This window comes from Panthera leo, chromosome C2, assembly GCF_018350215.1.
Source record: "Panthera leo isolate Ple1 chromosome C2, P.leo_Ple1_pat1.1, whole genome shotgun sequence".
Lineage (NCBI taxonomy): Eukaryota > Metazoa > Chordata > Mammalia > Carnivora > Felidae > Panthera > Panthera leo.
This window is the reverse complement of record NC_056687.1, coordinates 145,864,816-145,880,631: the sequence shown is the minus strand read 5'-3', so window position 1 is coordinate 145,880,631 and position 15,816 is coordinate 145,864,816. Positions and strand designations below refer to the sequence as shown.

General features: G+C 38.8%; 1 long non-coding RNA gene across 1 annotated transcript in view; it reads left to right on the top strand.

Annotated features, from left to right (window-relative positions):
* The first annotated feature begins 14,122 nt into the window (after positions 1–14,122).
* The window catches only part of LOC122230108, a 43,447-nt gene continuing 41,753 nt past the window's right edge, over positions 14,123–15,816 (top strand). Inside the window, exon 1 of the long non-coding RNA XR_006207285.1 lies at positions 14,123–14,214. This is a non-coding gene — a long non-coding RNA (uncharacterized LOC122230108). The remainder of the gene's footprint in view (positions 14,215–15,816) is intronic.

Below are 15,816 nucleotides of genomic sequence, written 5' to 3'. Positions count from 1 at the left end.
ACCCCTGCAAATCTGGACAACGTCCAGACTCCTGGGCCTGTTTTATCATCTGTGAAGTGGGAATACTAATAGAAAGAGCCAATAATTTTATTGAGTCTTTACTTTATTCCAAGCCCTATGTAAATATTTGCATGTATTATTTTATTTAGTTCTTACAATCGTCCCCATGATATGGGTGTTATTGCTATACCCACCCCCACCTCCACATCACAGATGAACATCAAGAGGCATTTGGTAATTATGGAAGGGCTATAACAGAGCTGGGATTGAGGCTTCATGTCACTTTGAACTAGAAACTTAGCATCTTTAAAAAAATTTTTTTAACTTTTTTTTTTTTTGAAGGAGAGAGAGACAGAGTGTGAGTGGGAGATAGAGAAGGGCAGAGAGGGAGACACAGAATCCGAAGCAGGCTCCAGGCTCCGAGCCATCAGCACAGAGCCCAACGCGGGACTTGAACTCACAAACTTGAGATCATGATGTGAGCTGAAGTGAGACACTTAACTGACTGAGCCGCCCAAGCGCCCCAAGAAACTTAGGATCTTAACAGATAGGCTATTATCATTCACCCTTTTAACACAGTTGGAAAAACAAAATGAAATAAATATGTAGCTCTAACTGAATTTATCATACGCTCTTGCAATTGTCGTAAACACATAGAGCTTCCGCCATTAGACTGGGAGAATTTCAAGGTTACAAACATGCCTTTTATTTACCTCTGTGTCTCCAGGATCTAGTGTAGAGCTCATAAAATTAAATAAGTTCCCTCTCCCTTCTCACTCCCTTCCTTGCTTTCTTTCTCCTCTAGTGATAGAACTTACAGGTGCCTTACCCCACAGGGTCATAACAAAGGTGTTCCTGTGCAAGGAGAAGCGGATCATGGCCCAGGCACACTCCCCAGCTTTCCCTCTTGCAACCAGCTGGAAATCCACACTGCCGCTCTGCTTCCTGCAGATGCAGCTTTGCCAAGTACTTTGCACAATTCCCGGGCAGGTTAGGGTGAGTGCTATGTTTAGAGCACAACTATAAGTCTGTAGGAGTTTTAAAATTCTAGGAAGTATCATTAGCTCTGTCTGAAGCACAGGGCTTGGCTTCATTAACTTCATAAAGTACAGGAACAAGGCTTCTGGTCACATATTGTATTTAGATTCAGTGGTGGTAATTTCACAGAGGGTTGGGGGGAAAAGCTCTGTGATTCAGGAGCAGGAGGCGGGGATTCAACAAATACTACAGGTTACACAAAGAAAACAGATTTATTTATTTATTCATTTATTTATTTAGTGCCACCCACTGTTGAAGTTATGGGGGAAATCATTTAGTTCTTACTTGGTTCTGATCAGGGTCCCAAAGGAAATGTCAACAGCTGTTCTCAGCTGTGTGATTTTTGTTTATAAGTGTTTTAAGTTTATGTTTGTGCAATATGTAATTTCCCTTTGGATCCTTTTATGTATGTAGATAGTAAATAATAATGTGACAGTCCACACACCAGGGTGTATTAATCATTCTTGGCAGGTAGAGAGCTGCTACTCGTTTTTCAAATAGAGGGAATAAAAGTTCAAGAACATTAAATGGCATGCCTTGGATCAGTGGATGGGACAGTCATGATCAAGACTGAAGAGGAAAGGCCAAACCTGAAAACTTCCTCATTAACTCAGTAATCAGAATCTGATTATGTAGAAGCACATTGGAAAGAAAACAAGAAAGCAGGCTGATACTTCAAACTAAAAATAAGCTTGGGGAGTTTTTAATTGTTTACCTTGGCTGTCCTCTGCCCTTTAAATGACCTTGACTGGATAGCCATTTGGGGATCCTTAAGGCTGATCTCCTTTTCCCTAAGCAAACAAGACTTTCACTGCAGTTAGAGGAAGTTGAATATTGGAAGGGAAAGTTGTACCACACCATGTTCACTTTTGCTAATTTCACTTAGTCTGTAAATGGTCATCACTTGAGAAATGAAAATAGAGTCACCCTATTATGCAAAGGTACAAAGTGCAGGAGCAGGCAAATAGATTCACTTCTTGATGCTGAGATGAGCTTTTGTGCTTTAGAACTCTTAAAATTCCACAAATAAGTATGGGGCAAGCCTACCCATTCACGGCACTCTGCACAGACTCAGAGGGCTGGATGGAGTGCTGGAGATTACCCAGAATCATGCTCCATTTAACAGATGAGGAAACTAAGACTCCAGAAGGACAACTGTGACTGGAACCCAGCTCGCTTAGTTAACAGTATTCTTCTCAAGTCCTATCCACCATTTCTCAGGGCCACCATCACTGATTTCCAAGCCTCACAGAAAGTCATTCAACTAGCACATTACAAAACGCAGATTTTTGGACTCAGTCCATTGGTCTTTCCATTTTTGTGCTGGACTTGCTTTTGTAACAAATAAGAAAATTGTGCCATTGTACCTTCTGGTCTCTAGACCTTATTCTGCAAAATGACATCCTAATTTCTGTTCTCAGAGCGAAAATATTTCATAGAAATAATGGGTTGAACCACAGAACCACAGAAAGAGTCCCAAGGCATTCTGCTGATGGAATTGATTTTTCAGAGTTGTCTCCTTTGTTCTGAAAGGAAACAAGTTGGCAATCTCACTGGAAATGAGGACCACATTAATTATTTATTATAAGTTATAACCATTTACACAGAGATATAACAAAAGCAGGTTTGGACATGTTTATTAATAATCCCAAAGCTATTTTTTAGTACTTGACTTATTATAATTCCATGACCAACGTAGGAAATCGAAGAAAAATGACTTCCCTTCAAGATACATTGAGAAAATGTTATTTTAAAATATCTTCCAATTCTGAAAGATAACACGGTGTTTTATTTTAAATTTATATCTAGAGCTCTCTGGCGTTTTCTTGGTGATTGTTCTTTAGTGGCAACAACTAAAATCTTAAAAGAAAGCACAGGGAGATTCCTGAAAGAAAAGATACAGGAAGTTGTTTCTAAAAATGGAGCTGCTTTTCTGTTGCAAGGGGGGACATAATTGATAGTCCCCAACATTTTTTTTACAGTTCTGATGAACTGAGTTCAGTGCAGAAAGTAAGCCCCACTCTACAAGGACCATGGGGCCATTACCAAGTAGGGAAAAATTGGCCAGAATGGTTGTGAGGGCAAGAAGGGCCAGGGCTAAGTTGATCTAGTGGTATTAGGGCATACAAAGGAATTTCTTGATAACCGATGCTCTTATTTTCAAAAGTAGTGTGAGGTGGCATATAAAAAAAGACACAGGGATGTTAAGGGAACGAAATGAGGAACAGAAAGTTGAGCTTCCTGTAGAAAGGCTCTTTATGAATAGACTATCCTGCTGTCAGTTACTGAGACAGTTGCCCCCACCTGGTCCCTCTGATAACTCTGAAGAGAGTTCTTCATTCTTCTCAGTGAACGACACCCATTGTTCATCCCAGAACAGGAGCGCCTTCTTTCTTTGCCTCCGCCACTTTATTTTTAATTCAAGGTACAATTTATATGTGAATTATACAGTGAAATATACAGGTCGAAAGTATAGAATCTGATGAGCTTTGACAAATAGATGCATCTCTTTGACCCAGACCCCAATGAAAGTATAGAACATTTCCAGAAAATTCTGTTGTGCCTGCTGTCTCCTAAGAAATAAATTGTTGATTTTAAAAATAATTTGTTTGTTTTCCTCGGTGACCTGGCAATGTTTCTGTGGCCTCCTTTGTCAGATAACTGGGAATCGAGATTGTATGAAACCATACTGCTTTCAGTGGCCTTGGCTAATTGAATGTTTAGTGAATTTCTCGGTGTAATTATCACTGATGATATTAAATCAACTCTGCAAATAAGGTGACATGGTCAGAATGCCTAGGTCTTCGATATAAAACCGTCATTTCACTTTCTGCAGGAGCAGTGTGTCCGTGTGTATTAAATAGAATGGTCCCTAATGCCAAAGGTGTTCCCTGGCTGTAGGGCAGGAAATATTGGGAGCTGCCTTTTTATGACTCTCCTGCTGGTTAAGCAAATTCTCATATCTCTCAAAGGAGTGAACTTAATTTCAGGACGAATAAGCACTGGGGAAATAAAGTTTCACATGGGTAAGCAGGCAGAATTCTGTGTGTTTTTATAGCTGGCTCTTGAAAAGTCTTTGAGCTGGATATATCATTCACACCACGGAGGAGACTGGTCACATGACAGGCTTGCTGAAAGTTGCTCAACCAGGGTTTTGTTGAGAGGCTCCCAAATGCTGGTCTCTGGTAGAACCTATGTTGACTTTATGGCAAGCAGTTATTTAATGTGCTTAGTCTTTGGGGACCAAAGCAATATGTAGACACCGCCTACAAAATTCCACTCCTACCACCAGGCCTGTGAAAATGCTTGTTAGGGAAAGAGAGAGATGGAGATTTATCCTGCTTTTTAAAATTAAAGATGCCTTTCCTATACTAGGGCCTCCTGAGAAACATGAACTTTCTTTAACTGCAGTTTGTGCCAGCAGCAAAAGTACCAGCAGGGGAGCTGTTTAGCTGAAACTGGGTTGAGGCGCTATAGTTTATTTTAGATTAATGGGCTTCTCTGGTTTCATTCCCAAAGTCCCTACCTGATGGATGTTGACATTTCTCCAGTCCTGGAACAATTATACCTGCTCTGGGTCTATAGCATGATTCTATCTGCAGATGTTGTCATTCATTTTTCTGGGGCGTACGAGTTGTTTTCTTAAGGATAAAAGATGTAGGATCAAAGGATGATGAAGTCCCACTGGGAGACTGGTCTGACTAAAATTTGTTGGTATATTTGTAGAAACCCCTTGCATAACATCAGGAGTACATTCATACTCAAATCATGCAGCTAAAAAAGACTTAACCCTGCTGATGGAGTTTAGGAAGGATGCAGTTATGAAGCTTCGAGGATGTGTTGGCATTATTCATGAGGCACCATGGTATAGGAACGCATACTGGACTGAGAGCTTGGAGGCCAGCATTCTCGTCTCAACTTCACCGCTAAATTGATGAGTCACTTGCCAAGTAGGGGGATTAGAAAGAGATACACACTGAAGTCTTCTTCAGCTATAAAATTTTAGGTAGTATCAAATCAGATGCAGTTTTATGGGAATGAAATTAAAATTTCAAGATTGGCAATAATGATGACCTGAAACTCACATAAAAATTTCCATCAGCAAATCTTTAACAGAATGTGACTTCTGCTTTTTGCAGTGATGGAGTAGTTTATACAGGCTGATCATTCTGCTTAGACACCAAAAAAAACCAAAACCAAAACCAAAACCAAAAAACCAAAAAAACCCTAGGTAAAATAAAAACAAAATAAAGCAAACCCCCCTCAGGCATTTGAAGGCCTTGGAGAGCAAGAATGATTTTGAAGAAAAAAATGCATCATGGTGAGCAATGTTCCTAGCTACTTTTCTCCTTGAGGCATTAACAAATTTGTAAGAGGTGTGGGGCAAAGAAGCCAAGTAGAAGAGAACTCAAGCCTCTGTAGTCTCACCAGCTGTAGGAGACAAAGAGTGGTGTTCATGTTTATCAAGCTAGCTGGAACTTGGGGGTCTAACATCTCAGAGAAAAGAGAACTCCAGTGAAGTGATTCTAAAATCCTACACAGGTTTTACGCTCAAAGTGTTTGCAAAATCATAAAATACATGGAGTGAAAGCCTACATGAAAACAGGGAGCAGAGGCTAGAAACTAAAATGTTAATTAAGCACAGTTTTTTAGTAAGTTCATGATGCTGGGGAGACCGAATTTGAATATCAGGGCACTTCAAAGGAGGTTCCTGGTGAACCTGAGAGGCTTTGGAGGAGGCTATATCCTAGGAGTAAGTCAAAAATTAGAAATAGATCAGCCCTTACAGCAAACAGAAGCTCAGGCTTTAGTTATCTTCATTCTTGGATTAAGATTGGATCATGGTGATCTGGCCCCTAAACTACCTATCAGAAGGAAATAAAATTTTCTCTGAGAAAAATAACATGAGTAACATGAGACAGATCTTTTGCAGTATTTCATTCACAATGCCCAGCGTTCATTTAAAATTACCACATTTACCAGGAGATAGGGCAAAATAAATGTAAACTGAGAAGAAGAAAAGAATAGTCAAGAGAAACAGGCCCATAGGTGATCCATATATCAAAATTGCTAGTCATGGAATTTAAAATAAATGTAATTTTCTTTGGAATATTAATGAAAAATATTCTAAATTGTAGTGATCATTGTGCAACTATATGAATATAGTTCATGTAACCCATTGTATTTTACATTTTAAATGGGTGAACTGTACTATATAAAGTTGGCCAAACAAATCCTAAGAAATAATCCACCAGAAAAATTCAATACTAAATTTGTGTAACATCAAAATATATACGGCAAAAATTAACAAAGTGTTAAAAAGAAATACAGAAATTCACAATCATCGAGGCAGATTACAACATAATCCTCAGTAACTAATTGAACAAACAGATAAACAAAAAGTAAAAATAAAAAGTTGATTTATTAATTGACCTAACGATCACTGCAATCAATAAATGCAATGTCCAAATTTAAGTACAGAATGAAAATTAAGCAAAATTGATCATAAGCTGTGTCATAAAAGCAAGTCTCGACCAGTTTGAGAGGATTAAAATCTAGCAGGTTATATTCTCTGCCCAGGATGGAATTACGCTGGAAAAAAATTTATTGAAAGCTAATTAGAAATCCTACTAGCTGTAAACGATGTAAATCCTACTAGATAAAAGATGTAAAAACAGATGTAAATAACCAATGGTTCAAAAACATCACAATGCAAATTAGAAAATATTTTAAGCTCAATGGAAAAGAAAATATTTTACATCAAACCTTTTAGAATGTATGCAAAGCCTCATTTGGAGAATTTAAAGCCATAATTGGAAATCTTAGAAATTAAGGAAGTGCTAAAAGTTAATGACCCAAGTATCTAGTTCAAGTAATTAGAAAAAACAAAATTAGAAAAGAAAGTAGAAAGAAGAAAATAATAAACATAAGAAAATTGATAAAATTAATAAAGTAGAAAACCAAGACATAATAGATGTGATCAATAATCAAAAGTTGGTTATTTGGAAACATTTTTGAGGTGGTAAAATTCTGGGGCACCTGGGTGGCTCAGTTGGTTAAGCTTCTCACTCTTGATTTTGGCTCAGGTCATGATTTCACGGTTTATGAGATCAAGTCCTGCATTGGACTCTGTGCTGCCAGCATGGACCCTACTTGGGATTCTCTCTCCCTCTCTTTCTGCTCCTTGTCTGCTTGCATGCACATGCACAAGCTCATGCTCTCTCCCTCTCTCTCAAAATAAATAAGCATTTTTTTTAAAGTGGTAAAATTCTGACTTGATGGATTAAAAAAAAGTAGTGAGAAATAAAAAAAATCACAATATAATGAATGAGAAACATCATCATAGATCCTATAAACAACAAAGAGATAATAAAAGAATTTTATGAGCTACATTATTCCAATGTATTTTAAACCTTATATTGAATGAACGACTTTTTGTGTGAAAAACTACCCAAAATGACACAAGGGATAGATAATTTGAATAGGATGATGTTTATTAAAGTAATAAAATTCATAATGTAAAAAAATCCAACAAAGAAAACTCAGAGACAAGTGGATTTTCTGGCAATTTTTTTCCCAAACATTAAAGGAGAAAAATATCAGCCTTACTAACTGGAAAACAAGGAACATTTTCCAGCTTGTTTTACAAGGCCAGCAAAACTCCGATGGAATTTTTGACAAGAAAGGGCCACTATAAGTCAGTCTTTCTCATGATCATTGGCAGAAAAACCCTAAACAAAACATTTGAAAAGAAAGCCCATCGATGTATAAAATTTATAGTATCACAACCATATTGGGTTCATATCAGAAAAGTATGGGTGATCAACATTTAAAAGATCAATCAATTCAAACTCATACATTAACAAGACAGAGAAGAAAATGATATGATTATCTCAATAGATGCAGAGAAAGCATTGATAAAATCCAATATATATTCATGATTAAAAATTTACTTTTTAGTGATTTTGAGTGGAAGAGAACTTTTTCAATGTATGTATCTATAAGCCTATATATATAACAAAGAAAATGCTTAATGGTGAAATATTGAAAGTAGCACTGCTAATGTTAGGATGGAGGCTAGGAAGGTCATTATCATGGTGATAATGTTGCTGCAGTAGGCAACGTCCAACATGGCCCCTAGGAATCTCAGAATCCTGGTGTTCATGTTTTTATGTCATCCTCTCCCCTTCAGTAAAGGCTGTATTCACTTATAAGAAATTAAATATGGCAGAAGCAATAAGATGTTATTCTGAGATTCTTTATTAAAAAATTGTCACTTCCACTTACTCTCTCTCATTGTCTTAAGTCACTCTCCATGAGAGAAGCCATCTGCCATGACCTGACACAGACCTGTGAAGATGCCCAAAGTGAGGGAGCTAGACCTGCTAACATGTGAGCTGGGTTGGAAATGAATCACCTCCTCCATACTTCTCCATTTGAGTCTTCAATTAAACCACAGCCTCTGCCTAGTGCTTTGACCACAGTTTCATAAAACACCTTAAACCAGAGGCCCTCAGATAAGTTTCATCCACATACATGGCCTGTGAAATAATACATATTTGTTGTTTGAAGCTACTAAGTGTAGAGGTAATTTGTTATGGAGTAATAGATAACTACTATAACTACCATTCAGCATTATCTTGTCGGTCTTAGAATGCTCCATAAGGAAAGATATTATCATTGAGTATATAGAAAATAAGATAAATTTATTATACTTAGAGGTTACAAGATCAATATACAAAAATAATTGTATTATATTCATATAGATATAAAGTATGTATTAGCAATAAACAATTTAAAAATAAAATTTAAAACATCAAAAAAGCACTGATAATAAAGAGATTAATAAATTGAACCTCATGAATGTTAAGAATTTCTATTTACCAAAAGATATCATTAAAAGATTGAAAGTCAGGCCATAGGTTAGGAGAATATATTTTAGAACATATGTTCAAAAAAATAAACTTATTCAGAATATATTAAGAATACATACTAATCAAAAGCAAAAAGAATCCACCATTTAAAAATGGACAAAAGTCCTGAATTGGCATTTCACAAAAAAAAGGATATCCAAATAGCCAATAAACATGTGGGAATTGCTCAACATCATTAGTCATCAGAAAAATACAAAGCAAAAGTCCAGTGAGATACCATTCATTATACACCAAACAGAAAGGCTAAAAAAAGAAATAAATTGTAACACTAAATGTCAGTGACAGTATGGAAAAATTGGACTCTCATCTATCATTAGTGACAGTGTAAATGATACAATCGCTTTAGGAAACTGTTGGCAGTATCTGTCAAAGCTATATTTATGCCTTCTTTCCCACGTAGCAATTCCATTTTTAAGTATATACCCCAAAAAGTCATACATATGTGCATCAAAGCACATGTAAAAGAATGTCCACAGAAGCATTGTAAGCAAGTGCTACAAACTAGAAGCAATACATAGGAATGGGTAAATAAATTGTGATCTGTTCACACAATGGAATACTATACAGTAAAGAAAATGAGTAATTCTTGCTATAAGAAATAACAGGAATGAATTTCAAAGTCACTATATAGACTTAAACTATTTACAAAAGAGTACATTAGTGGTATACCATTTTTAAAAGTGCAAAGCCAGCCCAAATGAGTCTGCAGTGTTAGAATTCACAATAGTTGTATTCTTTGGTTAGTAATGACTTGGCCAGGGGATGGGGGGGGGGCAGGTGCAGGGGACAGATGTGAAGGAGGATGCTGAGTTGCTATAATATTCTTGTTTGTTTGTTTGTTTTTTTGTTCTGGGTGGTGGTTCTACAAGTGAGTTCATTCTGTGAAAGCTCATTGAGCTCTACTGATTCATGTTATACTTCAGTAAAATGTGGACTAAAAAATTCTTCTTAAACGTCATCCTTTTTCTTGTTGGGGTAAACTCATGAAGCCCAAGGCAGGGGCACCACACTCAGAATGCACAGTGTCCAGCAGGTACAATGAAGACAGTAAGTACGCACGGAGGGAATTCTGGCAAAGTGGAGCCTGCCCACCAGCTCCGCCTAAATGGCCAGTCACTGCAGCTTGGTCCACGGTGGACTTTTGGGAATACAGGCCAGCCTGATATACCTCTCAGTTTTTCAAGGGACTTCAGAAATTCACATTTGTTTATGAAATCTTCTGACTTTTAATGTTGGCATCAAATTACAATTCCTTTTGTTTTTTTTTTTAATTTTCTTATGTTCGTTTGTTTTTGAGAGAAACAGACAGAGCATGAGCAGGGAAAGGTTAGAGAAGAGAAGGAGACACAGAATCGGAAGCAGGCTCCAGGCCCAGAGCTGTCAACCCAGAGCCCCACGCGGGGCTCAAACTCCCAAGCCGCGAGATCATGACCTGAGCTGAAGTCGGACGCTTATCCCACTGAACCACTCAGGCTCCCCAAATTAGAATTCTTTAAAACACTACAGAGAGAGAGAAGAGAAGAGGGGCTAGTACAAGGCTGTGGGGCCCTCTGACATTTATGCTACTCATAGAAAAAAGAAGGGCCAAACAGATGATTTACAAGGAGCAGCCAGTGGAATGAGAAAAAAACAAGGTAGGTGTAGACTCACAGAAGCCCACAGACACAATAGGAGGAGAGAAAATCCAAGTACAGTCTTGGGTCAGTGACCACTCTATAAGATGGAGCCCCCTATGCCTTTAACACTCCTGTAACACCGTAGGCTCCAGCCTCTTCGACTATGTCATGCTGCTCTTTCCTTCGTTCATGACATTACAGGCACACTGGCCTTCCTCCAGAGTCCCAGGCAAACCGAGCAGGCTCTCACCACTAGGGCTTTGACCTTACTGTTGCTTCTACTTGGAAAACATCCCTCCTGGCATCTCACTTGGTTTGCTCCTCATCCTATATATGTCTCATCTTAAATACCACTCCTCACAAAGGCCTTCCCGGTGGACTCCCTAAAGCAGACCCTACTCTAGGCCCTGTATCATTTCAGTCTGTTTAATCTCCCTCAGCACTTCAGTGAAGTTTCACTGTGTACATTTTTGTTTGATCTTTTATCATCTGTTCACCTCAGGGAGAACAGAGCTCCATGAGGGCAAGGATGTTTTTGATTGTGTCCAATGCTGATCCTAGCATCTGGGGAAGTGTCTGTTTTGTTCGAATAAGTAAATAAGTTGGAGGAAGAAAGCTAATTGAGTTCACAATAGGAAATCTTGATGGCAATATTAAAACAGTCATATATCCTTATTTGTCCTATTTTATTAGCCTGCTAGTCCTGCCATAACAAAATACCATAATTTCTCACTCTTCTGTAACCTGGAAGTTTAAGATCAAGGTGTCAACAGGTTTGATTTTTTTTTTTTTCCTGAGGCCTCTTTCCTTGGCCTGCAGATGGCCGCCTTCTTGCTGTGCCTTCACATGGCCTCTCCTCTGTGCTTGAGTATCTCTGGTGTCTCTCCCTCTTCTTATGAAAACAAGTCCAGTCCTATTGGAATAGGGCCCCACCCTTATGACCTAATTTAATCTTTTTTTTTTCATTTTTTTTTAACGTTTATTTATTATTTTTGAGACAGAGAGAGACAGAGCATGAACGGGGGAGGAGCAGAGAGAGAGGGAGACACAGAATCGGAAGCAGGCTCCAGGCTCTGAGCCATCAGCCCAGAGCCCGACGCGGGGCTCGAACTCACGGACCGCGAGATCGTGACCCAGGCTGAAGTGGGACGCTTAACCGACTGAGCTACCCAGGCGCCCCATGACGTAATTTAATCTTAAAGGGTCCTTAAAAGACCCTGTCTCCAAATACAGTTTCACTGGGGATTAGGGGTGCGACCTATGAATTTGGAGGAGGGGCAGGGCACAATTGTGTCCATAACACCTGCGTTTATCTCTGGCATGTCCACTCTCCCATTGTGTGAGTCTGTGACTCGATTCCACAGTGTGACTGAGTGCCATTTGTATTCTCCTTGAATCAGCTGAGAAGGGGGTGGGTAGAGCCCTTATTTAGTTACATATAAATGACTTTGCCGAGACTCAAAAGGACAGAATCTAGAGGACAGAAATGGGTAGTACACTCTTTTCTTTAAAAAATATTCTACCAGGAAACTTGGATATTTCCATCACCCACTCCAGAACATTAGCTTTCTTCCTCCAGAGATGTGGAAATTCAAGCGTGAAATTCTGTTATTAAAGACCTCATTGTTTCTCTTCAAATAGCACATAAGGCCTAGAAATACAGTTTAATTATTTAAAGCGACCATGTTATAAGTAATGATTGACTACTACATTGCTTAGGTAGGGAAAAAAATCATGTTGGCGCATTTAATTTTGTTGAGTAGTGAGCAGTGACTTCTTTTTGATTAATGGCTTCACATTAAGTGCTTCTCATTTTGCTCTCTGAAACAATAAAGATTAGGTACAATTAGAATAACCTTCACCTTTCAACCTGGAGAGCTCTCCTGGTCTGCTTGTATCTTCACTATTTAACTGGAAAACTGCATGAAACAAAGGAATGACACTGAAAGAAACAAGACCACTGTGATTTTCCCAGGGATTCTTGGGTAAAAACAGAAATGACTGATGCATTTTCCTTTTGCCCCCATGCAAGGATTGATCATTAAATGGAGGTTCCCGGCATTCCCTGAAGCTGCCTATTATAATATAACGTACCAGCCTTACAGGACACCCAACCATGTGTGGAATACAACAAACTAACAGTGCCTAGGCTGGCTCTGGGGTGGAGATTTTAAGCTGTATTGGACTGGGGCTTCTCAGTGTGTTGTCTAGAAAGTGCGTTCAACCAAGTCTGAGACTCGCTGTGAAAAACGTGTTTTGTTTGTTTGTTTTTTAAGAAAAGCACTGAGTTCATTTTTGCAGAAGCTTTTTCCTATCAGACTATTGAGTGAGAACACTTTGATCCTAGCAAGTAATAAAGACACGGGTGCTTCCATTCCTGCTGACACACCGATATCCTCCCAATTGGGGGATCCCGAGCATCCTTGTGAGATGAAGTTCATCTGGTGTTTGGGGGCTTTCCTGCTGCAGTCTGACCTTTGTCATACTTTGAACACAACCAGATCTAAAAAAGGCAATTTGTTGAGAAGCAGAATGTAACTTTGCTCCTTTCGAGTTGGTTTTCAGCCGCCACACAGCTGTGGTCTCCTATCGGAAGGTGGGGATTTCTTCACAAACAGGACAATCAGGAAGCCTGGCAGCAGAGTCTATCCACATATGAGTAGAATCCTCTGTGACCCTTACAGGCCAGGATCTACCTGAACTGAGTCTGTTTTACCCCCAGGTCAGCCATAACTTGAAGCTCAGTTTTTCAACCGTTTTCACAGATACCCTCCTCAAAAACACTGGGGAGTCTACAGAAAACTCCGGAGGTTTTCTGCTTACCCTTTTTTCCTTCTACCTCAAGAAAGCAATACAAATTCCTTTTCTGGTCCTTTATTCCCTTGTCATTTCATCAAGAACCAAAGGTAACATCAGAAACAGGGTGAGGGTAGGTGGGCTTATCAAAGAATGTCTTCAATACAGTACCTCTCTTTCCAAGAATACTTCTGATGAATACAATTTTGGCTGACCCTAGGATAAATCTTTATTCCCTTGGAGTTATCTACAATTTGAAGGTAGTAGAGAAATCATGGGCCTTAGAATGACACCTATCTGGATGCAAATTTTAGGTTTCTGGCCTGTCAAAATCTGCTGTCCTCTATTAACTCAGCACAACCAACAGTAAAATGCCGTGTCAATAAGGTAAGATACAAAGCTCCCAGAAAAGGCTGGCAGTTTCCTTATTTCTTTTCTCTTCTTTACATCATGCGTAGTACCTAGCTTAGCTCCCGGAGCCTGCGACATGTTTACGTGTTTGATAAGTTGAAACCAGTTTACAGCAAGCTCTGGAAGAGGGACTTCTTTATCCTGGAAGGACTTTGCAGGCCAGGAAGAGCAGTCTCTTATGAGAAGAGAGCAAATGTGAGTTTTACATGGCTGTTTTAGCGTTGTTTTTTAGAAATACAATGTCTGCTGTGCTAGGTCCAGTTATGAATACATAAGAATCTGTTGCTTCTGAACGTAGGGCAGTAACCTTAGCATCATTATTTTGCAGAGAGTGAAATATTTTGAAAAAAACATCTGAGACCTGTTAAGAAACTGAAGAAGAATCTACAGCTGCTGGTGTGGGGAAGAGACATAAAGAGGTATAGTGAGAAATTCACATTAAGGTTATTATTTTGGGTCAGAAGAAAATAAAATACCTGTCTCACCTCAGTCCCTGCTCTAAGTATGTTCTCTCTAGAGAAGCACGGCATCCCCCCAATTCCATCCCACACTGGAGTAATTTCTATAGTTAACTCCTTCCCGCCTTCATGTTTAAAAGCTTATTGTAGAGTGCTCCCTATTGTAAAATCCAATAAAAACAAAGGGCTTGTTTCCCATCTAGGCTGTTTTCCTAACTGAGTTTCTCCCAATGAGTTTAATGAGCATTGATTCAATTTATAGGCGGTGCGAGCGCTTCAATAGCCCCCAAGACTATAACACCACGAGAGGCAAATACCCTTATTCCAGGTGGTAAAGTGTAAATGCATCCTCTATCCCACCTGTTTTCATTTAATCTTGGATTGTTTGCCTCATTTTGTTCTTCCCACATGAAATGGAAATGCCTGGTGCTGCTGAGAGAAGCCAACCAAATTGTAACATTTCAACTTTTAAATCTCTCCTGAGTCGGTTAGAGAATAAATTCAAAGTTCTTTTTTTCCTGTTTGGAATTGGATCTGGTCCTCCCACCCCCCACCCCATGATAGGGGAACATACACCGCATTTTGCATTTTAAAGTTTCTGACCTCTTCTTTGTCTAGGAAAAGGCAATGTAGAAGATTATTTATATGATAATTTTTCTTTCCCCAAGCTTTTCCAACTCTAGCCTAAAGATTGCCCTTCCACTTCCCCACCCCTCCCCCCCAATCCATACCAAGAATTTCAAAGCTCAAAAGGAAACAGTGAGATGAAGAAAAATGGTGGTGGAAGCTTAGAAATAGAACCCAGAGTCTCCCGAGGACTCTGGGTTTCCCTGGCCCTGCCAATCTAGTCCCTTTTTTTATTGAGCAGACAGATCTTTTCAAGGAAATGAGCCAGACTTCCCTATCCAAAAGACACTTCTGATACAGTCCCAGCATTGACAGATGTGGATCAGATAGGAGGAAGAAAGGGAAAAGAACAATTTGTAAAAGCGAATGAGGAAGGAAAAAGCGGGTGGACAGCTATTCAACTTTTCTTTTCCCAGTTTTTTCCCCCAGAAGTCTTTTTCACACCGTCTGCTGGGAGGCAGTTTTAATTTTTCCCACTTAATACTATTTCCATTATATGATGAAGTGTTAACTTTAGAAGAATTGAGTAACTTGCCCCAAATCACATGCTCATTAGGTGGTAGATGGATTTCAATCTGAGTCTGCTGTTTCCATGACAATCTCCTCTTTTTTGGGTAGAATGAAGAAAGGATGAAAAGATAAAGGAGAAAAAGGACTCTGAAGAACAATATAGTGCTATCAGATAATTACTTATATTTGAGATATTTAATACTTTAAAAAATGTGTGTGTATGTATAGGATCAAAAAATTGGAAAATCCTGTAAGATATAAAAGAAGAAATAGAAATGATCTCTCATCTCAGTACCTACAAACACTGTTAATTTCTGGTACATTTCCTTCCACGGCTTAAAATTTTCTTTGGTATTTGCCATATGTTTATATATACCTCGAGGTCATCTATTTTTAATCTGCTTTCTTCACTTAATATATTATGAA